Below are 12,478 nucleotides of genomic sequence, written 5' to 3' on the forward strand. Positions count from 1 at the left end.
GGATCACAGGCATGAGCCACCGTGCCTGGCTACTATGCTTTAAAAGAAAATATTAGCAAGCTGAATCCTAGTACCATACATAATGAATTATACACCTCGACCAAGTGGGATTTACTCCAGGAATGCAAGTTTGGTTTAACATCTGAAAATCAATTAATGCAACACATCATATCAACAGAATTCTTTTAATGACATGATTATCTCAATAGATGAAGAAAAAGCATTTGCAGACAAAGATCCAATACCTTTCATGATAAAAAAATAATAATAAGGAAAAAAAGAACAAAAGAGAACTCTCTCAAATTGATACAGGCATCCATGAAAAACCCACAGCTAACATCATTCTTAATGGTGAAATTAAGATCAGTAGCAAGACATGGATGGCAGCTCTTACCACCTCCATTCAACAGTCTACTGCAGGTTCTAGTCAGGGCAATTAGGCAAGAAAAATAAATAAAAGGCATCCAGATTGGAAAGATATATTATCTTATATATCATATACAAGATAACAACATGACCTTTTATATTAAAAATCCTAAGGAATTCACAAAAACTATTATAAATAATAAACAAATTCAGCAAGGTTGCAGGTTACAAAATCAATACATAAAATTCAATTGTATGTTTATATACTTGCAATGAACAATCCAAAAGTGAAATTAAGAGAACAATTCCATTTATAATAGCACCAAAAGGTAAAATATTTAGAAACAAATTTAGCTGAAGAAGGACAAGACTTGGCCAGGTGTGGTGACTCATGCCTGTAATCCCAGCACTTTGGGAGGCCAAGGAGGGTAAATCACTTGAGGTCAGGAGTTCAAGACCAGCCTGACCAACATGGTGAAACCCTGTCTCTACTAAAAAAAAAAAAAAAAAAAAATACAAACACCGGGCACAGTGGCTCACACCCGTAATCCCAGTACTTTGGGAGGCTGAGGCGGGCAGATGACCTGAAGTTGGGCGTTCGAGACCAGCCTGAACAATATGGAGAAACCCCGCCTCTACTAAAAATACAAAATTAGCCAGGCGTGGTGGCAGGCACCTGTAAACCCAGCTACTCAGGAGGTTGAGGCAGGAGAATCACTTGAACCCTGGAGGCAGAGGTCACAGTGAGCCAAGATCACACCATTGCACTCCAGCCTGGGCAACAAGAGCAAAACTCCATCTCAAAAAAAAAAAAAAAAGTCAGATACTTAATACTTATTACTAAGTATTAGAGAAGATGTATAGAAATCAAAACCCTCATACACAGCTGGTGGGAATATAAAATTGGAAAACAATTTGGCAGTTCCTCAAAAAATTAAACATAGAATTAACATTTGACCCGCAATCCAAGTCCTAGGTTTATGTCCAAGAGAAATGAAAACATATATCTACACAAAAACTTTTACTTAAATGTTTATAGCATCATTCATAATACCCAAAAGTTGGAAACAACTCAAATGTCCATCATGAATAGACAAACAAAATATCCATATAATGGAATACTATTCAGCCATAAAATGGAATGATGTACTAACGCATGCTACAACATGAATAAATCTTGTAAAGGTATGCTAAGTGAAAGAAGCAGACTCAAAAGATCACATAAGATTCCATTTATATGAATTTTCTAGAATAGGCAAATCTATAGAGACCAAAAGTAGATTAGTGGTTGCTTATCTCTGGGGGCGTTGGGGGAAACAGGGAAATGGGAGAGTGATAGCTAAAGGCTACAGAGTTTCCTTTTAGGTGATGAAAATGTTCTGAAATTGCCAACAGTGATAGTTGCACATATCTGTGAATGCATTGAAAACTAGAATTGTACATTTTAAATGGGTAAATTGTATGGTATGTAAATTATACATCTCAAGAAAGCTGTTACCAAAAAAAGTCAATACTCAATTAGAGTATTCAAGGTATGAACATTGATGACAATTTTCTGGTTGCTGTTTTTTGTTTTTTTTTTTGTTTTTTTTAGAAAAAACAAACCTATAGTATACAATGGATATAGATCTGTATCCATCAAAATCCAGTACATTAAATATCATTTGACTTTGCTTTTTCTGAAACAAATTAAACTCACCTGAACCTTCATTTGCCAAAATATCGAGACATTGAATTACAGTTATAATTAGGACTCCCCCACTTACCTTCCAGGAGGATTTATTCAGGTTGCAGGGCTCCTCTGCAGTCAAGAGCATCAAGAAGGGCCCACTGGTACATTGTGGTTACTTCCTGATGCTTTTGTCTGCAGAAGAACTGGTTAACTGGTTAATATTGGTTAACTGGTTAATACTGGTTAACAGTGAAAGGACGACAGTCTAAGCTTGCATAGGCTAAAGTACTTTGAGGAAAGGTGGTTCTGGGGCTCCTCTGCCCTGCCCTGCTAGTGACTGAGGACTTTTCTGAGACTAGAAGTCCTGCGACCCAACCAGTCACTTCTCTTGGAGCTCTTTCTACTTCCCTGGCCACTGTGAGCCAGCAATACAGATCAGCTTGCTTAAGACCATCCCTCCTACTGAGGGATGAGCTTTTCTTCCCAGAAAAGCTGGGAAGAATACAGGAAATACTAGTTTGAAGGTACTGGAAAGTTTCTAAGAAAATGTGAACTCAAAGGACCAATCCCAAAGAGAAAGGAAGTACAGAGAGGTGAACCCATCATTTGGTATTGCTTTTCCTTTAATGTTTTTGCTGGTTCTTAATCAGCAACTGAGAAGCCCAAAAGCTGAAGAGAGTTTACAGGGCTGAGATGATAAGAATTGGAGATCAGGAGCCATTAAAGAGGAGGTACTCTGGTAAACACCATAGGATTTCATTTGATATGGTAATAGGTTACATTGCTGGCTGCTAGTGAACCAAACCTTCCAGGATTTATGCCTGTGGGTGGTCCTCTTCACATTGGTTCTGGGCTTAGCCATATAATTTGTTTTGTTTGTTTCCTGAGAGATGGGGGTCTCGCTATATTGCCCAGGCTGGAGTGGAGTTTTCACAGGTGTGATCATAGCACCCTCCCTCCTCAATCTCCTGGCCTCAAGCAACCCTCCTGTCTCAGCCTCCTGAGTTGGTGAGACTACAGGTGTGCACCACTGCATCTGGCTTATGTGATTTGTTTTTATCAATAGTACATTAGTAAAGGTGAAACAAACAAAGATTAAATATGAACTTGCTCACTGGGACTTGTACTTTTGGATTTCTCCCTGTTAGAATCTAGCCTCCATGCTTAAGTCAAGGTTATCCCAGTGGAGAAATAGGCCATGTGGAGAGGCCCTGGGGGATGGAATATTGTATAGAGATGCCATGTGAAAGCTTACTCTAATGCCCCAGCCAAGTGCCCACTGAATGCAGCTTTACGAATCATCCCAGCCAATACCAAATGAAGAACTGTTCAGTCAACCCAGATAATTACCAGAAATCACTATTGTTTTAAGCCACAAATATTGAAGTGGTTTCAGATACAGCAATAAACAACTAAACCAGTTGGGAACCCTAAAGAATCCTACAAGTAAGATGGGCCAAAAATAGACTAGCCCTCACAAAGACTGAGGTCCAGAAACCCACAGAAACCCTCCTAATCCCTGATTAAATTAAGTTGCTTTTTTTTTTTTTGAGGCGGAGTCTTGTGTGTTGCCCAAGCTGGAGTGCAATGGCACGATGTCAGCTCACTGCAACCTCTGCCTCCCAGATTCCGAGTAGCTGGGACTGCAGGCATGTGCCACCACGCCTGGCTAATTTTTGTATTAGAGACAGGGTGTCACCTTATTTGTCAGGCTGGTCTTGAACTCCTGACCTTGTGATCCACCCACCGTGGCCTCCCAAAGTTTGCTTATTTTTTATTTTTTATGGCAGTAAGTCTTTATTTTTCATACAGGGTTCCACTGCAGGTAACCATCAGAGAACACCTTGCTATTTTCAAATATACAGACTGAACAAAAGCATTTTAGCATGCTGCCTTACCGTACATAGAAAACTGGTGAACATCTTCAGACACTAAGACCAGGAAATAAAAGGGGTTAATGCTATTTGTTGATACGTTTATGAATCACTCAGCAGTGTTCATATAAGCTATCTTTACCTGAAAACAGAATTACAATCACTCACTCTGGCAGCACTGGACAATTCTAAAATGCAGGTCTAGTGAAAGATAGGTACAACCAGCAAGCAAGCAAGGATCAGATGCCATGTCTGCTTCTGAAGGGAGTGACTGATTTGGAACCAGGCTCTGCAAATTTTAAGAACTGATACAGCCATCTTAACAGCTTAATATTGAGTTTCCCTTACTTTGTATGTTGGCAGTCAACAAAAGTGAGAATTTCTGAAACAAGCTAAATAGGATGAAAAAGCAAAACACTGTCCATGTAACAACAGAACTGCTGCTTCACAGCTTTTGCCCAGTTCTCACCTGTTGTCCTACAAAAACCTCTCATCTGATAAGTTTTAGTGAAAATCTCTAGCCACCATAACAGACTTTTCTCAACCCAGCTCTAGATACTAAGTATCAGAAACAAGGCTTGTGAAGTGGATGTGTCCACAGGAAAATGCAGTGTTTCTACTGGAGGTAAGCGTGAAGTTTCCTCTTGATGTTGTCAAAGGAATCTGCTCCCATATAATCAGCCTAGCCCTGTTCCCACCGCTCCTTCCATTCTTCTGAGGATACAAAGGCTGTGCCATAGCTGGGATCTCCCCAAGGGACAGATGTGATATGGCTCCTGAGACATCTTCCACATTTACGTATGAGCAGGTATCTTTGACAAGGCCAAATTGTTGAAGCAGAGGTAAAACGTTGGTGGTAAAGATGTTCCACCACAGGATGAGAAACTTTGGATGAGTCACGTTGGGATGGTGGGACTTATTTTTGACACTTATTGTTTTGGGATCATAAGTATAATTCCATGGTTTGACTTGTTCCAGGAAATGCACAACTTTGGCACTTGCACCAAACACTTTAAATGCTGGGAAGTAGGACTATATAGAGATGCAGCCTAGGCCATAAATAAATGGCAGGTGTTTTCTGATATCTGTTGTTGCCCAGCTGCAAAAAAATGTGTTCCGTATGCCTTGTTCCCCACCATCAAAACTACCTTGCTCAGAAGCAAGATGCAATAGCTGATTATATGTTTCAACTGAAGGCTGATAAATTCAGAATTGAAGCAGTCAGGCCACCCTGGGTCAGGTGCTGCTGACAATTCTTTTGTCTCAAAAAGATCATCAATATTTGCTAGGACCAGAGTATCTGCATCCATGAATACACATTTTGAATACTATGTAAGCGACCAGCAGTGGAGCTTTGTCAGCGTGACACCCAACTCTGGCCTTTTCATTGAGGTTAGATGAGCAGAATCACCACTGTCCAAGACATCTATCATGATGACTTCATCAAAGACTGTCTCTAAAACTTTTCTCATGGAGTCTGAGACCTGTGGGGTGGCGAGCATGACTAGCCTCCTGGTGGTCCTGTGCTGTTTCAGAGATGAGCCCACGACCAGGGCACCTTTGGCGTAGGCATCATTTGTGGTCAGTGTCACAAAGACCTGAACTGTCATGGTGCTGCCAGAGGCACAGGTGGGCCAGGGCAGCCACAGGTTGGTGGCTCAGAGAAGCTGATGCCTGGAGGGAGCGTGGCAAGTGAGGAGGCATGGCAGGACTTAAGTTGCTTATTATATGTATTCCCAACTGCTTGTTGAAACTAAAGTGAATCCTCCCTTAAATAACATATCAGCTAGAACCTCAGGTCATCTCTATGGTTTTTAAAACACAATTTTCCATTTCAAAAGAACTATGCTGATAAAAATATAAGAAGTGACTGATAATCAAGAGAAAAATCAGACAATAGAAACAGACCCACAAGAGATCCAGGTATGGAAGTTATCAGACACAGACTATAAAACAGTTGTGATTAATATGTTCGAGAAATTAAATGACAAGATAGTTTCAGCACAGATGTGGAAGTCATAAAAAATTAAAGTGAATTTATAGAAATATATACAATAACTAAAATTAAGAACACAATAAGTAGACTTAACAGCAGATTAGGCCAGGCATGGTGGCTCACGCCTGTAATTCCAGCACTTTGGGAGGCCAAGGCAGGCAGATCATGAGGTTAGGAGATCGAGACCATCCTGGCTAACATGGTGAAACCCCATCTCTACTAAAAATACAAAAAATAAGCTGGGCGTGGTGGCAGGCACCTGTAACCCCAGCTACTCGGGAGGCTGGGGCAGGAGAATGGCATGAACCCAGGAGGCAGAGGTTGCAGTGAGCCGAGATCACACCATTGCACTCCAGCCTGGGTGACAGGGTGAGACTCCATCTCAAAAATAAAAACAAAAACAAAAAAAACAGTATATTAGATATAGCTGAAGGGAGAATTTGTGAATGAGAAGAGAGGCAGAAGAAAATACTGAGATGAGCATGAAGAGACAGAAGAATATAACACTTTAGGAGGCCAAGGCAGGAGGATCACTTGAGCCCAGGAGTTTTGGGACCAGCCTGGACAACATAGTGAGACCCTGTCTCTACAAAAAAAATTTTACAAATTAGCCAGGCAGGTGGCTCATGTCTCTATTCCCAACTACTTGGAAGGCTGAGGTGACAGGATTGTTTGAGCCCAGGAGATTGAGGCTGCAGAGAACTGGGATCACACCACTGCACTCCAGCCTGGGCAACTGTGTGAGACCCTGTCTCAAAAAAAAAAATTATAAAATAAAGAAACAAACATAGGAGACAAATGTGATTCGGTGAAAAGGTCTCACATTTATGTAATTAATGTCCCAGAAGGAGAAGAGAGAGACAATGAAACAAAAGCAATAGATAAATAATGACCAAGAATTTTCCAAGCTAATGAAAGACCTCAAAACACATATTCAACAAACTCTACAAATTCCATTGAGATAAATATAAAGAAAGCCACATCTAGACATATCACACTAAAACTGCTTCAAGGCAAGACAAAAGACAAAAATTGTACACTGCATAAGAAAACAAAATTCAACTTTTCATTCAACTTGTCATTCCAAAGTGGTTACCTAGGAAGGCTAACTGGTTTTGTCTCCTTACTGGGTTCTCCACCTTCACATTTCCTCCCTTCTAAACCATTCTCCAAACTGCAGTTAAGTTGATCTTTCTACAATTTAAGTAGCATCACTTCTGTCCTCTGCATAAATGTTTCTGTGACTTCTTATTCCCTCAGAATAAAGTTCAATTTCCTTATCACAGTTTTAGCGGCCCTCTTGGAACTGGTGTCTGTCCACCTTCCTAGCTTCTTTTCTCACTACTACATGTTGAGTATGTCTCATCTGAAATGCTTGGGACCACAAGTTTTTCAGATTTTGGACATTTTTGGATTTTGGAATATTTGCACATACAGAATGAGACATCTTAGGGATGGGACCCAAGTATAAACACGAAAGTCATTTGTTTTATACAAATCTTATTTTTATTTATTTACTTATTTTTTAGACATAGTCTCGCTCTGTCGCCCAGGATGGAGTGCAGTGGCGTGATCTTCACTCACTGCAACCTGCGCCTTCCAGGTTCAAGTGATTCTCCTGCCTCAGCCTCTCGAGTAGCTGGGACTACAGGTGCGTGCCACCATGTCAGCTAATTTTTTTTGGTATTTTTAGTAGAGACGGGGTTTCACCATGTTAGCCAGGATGGTCTTGATCTCCTGACCTTGTGATCCACCTGTCTTGGCCTCCCAAAGTGCTGGGATTACAGGCATGAGCCACTGCGCCCAGCCTTTAAACACACCTTATACACCTAAGCTGAAGATAATTGTATTTATTTGTTTGTTTATTTATTTATTGAGATGGAGTCTCCCTCTGTAACCCAGGTTGGAGTACAGTGGAGTGATCTCAGCTCACTGCAACCTCCACCTCCCGGGTTCAAGCAATTCTCCTGCCTCAGCTCCTGTGTAGCTGAGCTCACAAGTGTGTGCCACCACGCCCAGCTAGTATTTTTTTTTTTTTTCAGATGGAGTTTCACTCTTGTTGCCCAGGCTGGAGTGCAATGGTGCAATCTTAGCCCACTGCAACTTCCATCTCCTGGGTTCAAGCGATTCTCCTACCTCAGCCTCCCAAGTAGCTGGGATTACAGGCGCCCACCACCATGCCTGGCTAATTTTTTGTATTTTTAGCAGAGACAAGGTTCACCATATTGGCCAGGGTTGTATCAAACTACCGACCTCAGATGATCTGCCTGCCTCAGCCTTTCAAAGTGCTGGGATTACAGGTGTGAGCTATCACTCCCTGCCTGAAGATAATTTTATATTAGGTCGATGAAAAAGTAATTGAAGTTTTTGCCATTGCTTTTAATGGCAAAACCGCAATTACTTTTGCACCTACCTAATACAAATTTTTAATTTTATGCATGAAACAAAGTTTGTATACATTGAACCATCAGAAAGCAGAGGTGTCACCATGTGAGCTACTGATGTGGATGGACAATCTGTGATTGTCTGGCATCACCATCATTCCTGTCTCTGAATATATATGCTACCAATAAGCAATTTTTTTCTTATACCATTCACACTTAAGTACTTAACAGTAAAAAATATGGCATACCCTTAATACAGTGAAAAAATAATGTGTTCAGGGTACCTAAACAGGGCAGTATCATCCCCAGAATACCTATATTAACTGTTAAACAACAACAATAACAAACAATAGCAGGCCTTTAGTTTCCACTCATGTTTTGTCTGCAATCCATCACATGAAGTCAAGTGCAGAGTTTTCCACTTGTGGCATCATGTCAGCACTCAAATTTTCAAATTTTGGGGGCTGGGCATGGTGGCTCACACCTGTAATCTCAGCATTTTGGGAGGCCAAGGAAGGCAGATCACTTGAGGTCAGGAACTTGAGACCAGCCTGGCCAACATGGTGAAATCTCGCCTCTACTAAAAATACAAAAATTAGCCAGACATGGTGGCAGATGCCTGTAATCCCAGCTACTCAGGAGGCTGAGAGAGGAGAATCGCTTGAACCTGCAGCAGAGGTTGCAGTGAGCTGAGATGGCGCCACTGCACTCCAGCCTGGGTGACAGAGTGAGACTCCATCTCAAAAAAAAAAAAAAAAAAAAAAATTCAAATTTTGGGCTGGGTGCAGTGGCTCACATGCCTGTTATCCCAGCACTTTGGGAGGCCGAGGTGAGAAGATCACTTGAGCTCAGGCGTTTGAGACCAGCCTGAGCAACATGGTGAAACCCCATCTCTTAATAAGAAAACAGAAAAGAATAAGAAAATATATTTTTTTTTTTTTTCAGATTTTGGAGCATTTCAGATTTCAGGTTAGGAATGCTCAATCCATCTCTCTCTAGAATTCTATACTCCACTGACTTTTAATTCCTCCAAATTGTTTTATTCTCACCCACAACAGGACCTTTGCATATGCTGTTCTTGTTCTTTGGAACTTTCTCCCTTCATTTCATATTCCTTTTCCTGGCTTTCCAACCTTATGTCAGATTATAGTTTGAACGTCATCTTCTCTGGGAAACTTTTCAGTTTTCCTAGACTTGGTAACTACCCCCACAGAGGGCAGGAATTTGCCCCTTATATCCTTAAATTCCCCCATCAAAGCGCCTATCATGCTTTATGACTATTATTTGTCTATTTCCCTTTATTATAGACAGTAAGTTCCAAAGGGGTAGAAATTGTGTAATGTTTTTCTCACAATTGTCTCCCTAGTCCTCAGCTTGGCTCAAAGTAGATATTCAATCAATAATTTGAAAACTTACTTATTAACATTAGAAAACCCTCAGTCTTCAAGATAGTTCATCATACCTTACTTCTCGATGTAGCTATTTTTTTCTTTTCCTTTAGAACCTTTCTAGAGAAAGATGTATGGGAATTGAATGTAATTTAAATTTTTAAAAATCCTCTCAACATTTTCTAGATTCTACTGCAATAAAAATAAAAATGTAAATGCAAAGTATGAATATTCATATCATAGGCCCCACCCCTGCTATCCCAATTCCACAGTTTAAAGTACTCGCTTTCTTACATGCAAAAAAGTATGATTATACTACTCGCATCCTCAAATGACACTCTGCCTTTTCAGTCACTCCAGGATCCGGTTCCAAAATGGACTTCCTTGTTTTTTGTGGCCTTTTGTGGCTCCTTTCCAGTTTTTATCACAGACTTTGTTTTTCTCTGCTTCCTTCTCTGCTTCCTCTTCTCAGCTAAGCACAGCTTCCTCTGCCATGTTCTATAAACCTGCCACCGTTGATGAGTCTTTTAACGTGCCATCTGATTCAGCTGGCTCTCTCATGACCTCTTAGGTTCTACCTCAAATTTTAGTGGCAAACTATTTTTTTGTTACTTGTTACTTCCTCTCTCCTTGTAATTCATTTCTTAGTCATTAACTCTTCAAACACAGGGCAGAATTGAATGCCCTCACTTTGCCATCATCAAATTTTTGTCTGTGCCAAGAATAGTACCTGGCACCCAGTAAATAGAATCATTTTTTATTCTATTTATTAAATTTATTAAATATATTATTTATTGAATAATTATTTATTTATTGAATAAGTTTATTCAATTTGTTGAATAAATTCCTCAGCATGTACCTTATGACAGCCTGCTTACATCAATTTAGATTGCTTTGTTCTTCATATGTCACAGACAAACATTTAAAACTTCATTGTGTACCTAGAAGTTGATACTTAATAAAAATTTTATTTCAATATATACATTGTGACCCAAACCAATTATAGGCATTCCTTCTTGTCATTGTTGTTCAGAAGTGTGAGAAGGTTTCCTTTTGTTACTTTTAATTCAAAAATTAAGAGACTTTATTTGCTTTGGATATGAGGCCTAGGCTTTATAATGTCGCCTTTTAATGGAAACAACAAATACAGTAACTTCATTTAAAAGTAAACAATAGTGACAAATTCACCCTGTAAATCAACTTGCTGGTATTTATAAACTTAGGTGGCAAGTTACTAGGTACGAAGGGTTCGTAGTCCAGGGGAAAATATGCCAGCAGAGTGCAGAGACAATGTCTAGGTACTGGCACTAATTTAATATTTGGTGTATGTGGAGATCTTCGTGAGTGCTGGGCTGGCAACAGCAGGGGTTTGATGGGATGAAAAAGTAAGGTTAGCTGGATTTCAGGTTCAGGAAGAAACCAGGATGAGGACATTAGAAGATGAACTCAGCAAGTATGTAGGAATAGGCATAGGAGATGAACTCAGCAAGAATGAAGGGATATCCGAATCTTGGGAAAGGGTGGGAAAATAACCTAGAGAACTATGAATTGAAGGAAATTGAAGACGAAAAATAGCAAGGACTTAGGCCCAGGACGGCTTTGAATGTGGCTCAGCACAAATTCGTAAACTTCTTAAAACATGATGAGATTTTTAAAAAATTTCATCAGCTATCATTAGCATTAGAATATTTTATGTGTGGTCCAAGACAATTTTTCTCCTTCCAATGTAGCCCAGGGAAGCCAAAAGATTGGACACACTTGGCTTAGATGGTGAAGTCAAGGGAACTAAAGATATGACCCCAGAGTGCCAATGCCAAAGGTGAGAAGAGAAAGCAAAGAAAGCAGGCCTTTAAAGGGGTAGAAGAATCCTCAAAAGTGGAAAGAAACAGGGATAGGATGCTGCCCAAGAGGCAGGGACAAAGAATCGGAGGCAAAGACTGCGGTAAAAATGTGGAAAGGTGATGTCCACGATGTTCGAACAAGTCCGTGGCCGAAGGAAGTAACAGAGTCTGGGTTTCTGGAGGTTTTCATACAGAGAACTGGGATTTAGATTTCGGGCTGGAAAAATATATTTTGGACTCTCAGGGGCTTTCAGGGTAAGAGTTCGGTAGAGTTCAGTCAGCTTGGCGGAGACAGGTGGTCAGTTAATGTTGGAAGGAAAATTCGGACGGCTGGGAATTAATTTCAACGGGTTTAGGGTGATTTCGGCAAGGGCTGGCGGGGCTAGCTAGGGTCGAGTGCCAGTGAGGGTGAATTTCAGCTCGGGTGGTCCACGCGTCTGGTTTGGGCAGGAATTTCTGTGGGCAGTGAGGCGTATTCAGGCAGCGTTGCGGGTGAATCTGCGTGGGATGAGGGTGGATTTCCTTCAGGACTGCGGTGCATTTCAGGCCGGGGTGGAGGTGCCTCACAGCCGCGGCGCAGGGAATTCCCTCTAGGATGGGGGGGCGGGTCGGACGGCGCCGGCCAGGGAGGGGAAGTCCAACGGGGGCTCGGAGAGGCTCGGGGGACTGGGACGGAGAGAAGCCGCGTAGCGGCTGCGGAGGCTCGGCCGGCCAAGGGATTTCGGCGACGTCCAGCGCTGCGAGCTGCGCGGCGCTGCGGCCCCTCCCGTCCCAGGGGAACCTGTTGCCGGCGAAACGGGCGGGCGGTGGCGACGATGGAGGAGCCTCCCTCGCCTCTGCCTGGCTGCGCGGCAGCCCTTTCACCTTAGGCACGCTCCGCGGCGCGGCCCCTCCCTCCGCTCCTTCGTTTAAAACAGAATACGCCGCCGCCACCCCTAGCCTGCCAACGGCGAGCAC

At 41.6% G+C, this 12,478-nt stretch overlaps 1 pseudogene; it reads right to left on the reverse strand.

The window, feature by feature from the left end:
* Positions 1-4,528: 4,528 nt before the first annotated feature.
* Positions 4,529-5,522, reverse strand: LOC129035503 (glycogenin-1-like; annotated as a pseudogene).
* Positions 5,523-12,478: the final 6,956 nt, after the last annotated feature.

This window comes from Pongo pygmaeus, chromosome 1 (assembly GCF_028885625.2).
Source record: "Pongo pygmaeus isolate AG05252 chromosome 1, NHGRI_mPonPyg2-v2.0_pri, whole genome shotgun sequence".
In the NCBI taxonomy this organism is placed as follows: Eukaryota; Metazoa; Chordata; class Mammalia; order Primates; family Hominidae; genus Pongo; species Pongo pygmaeus.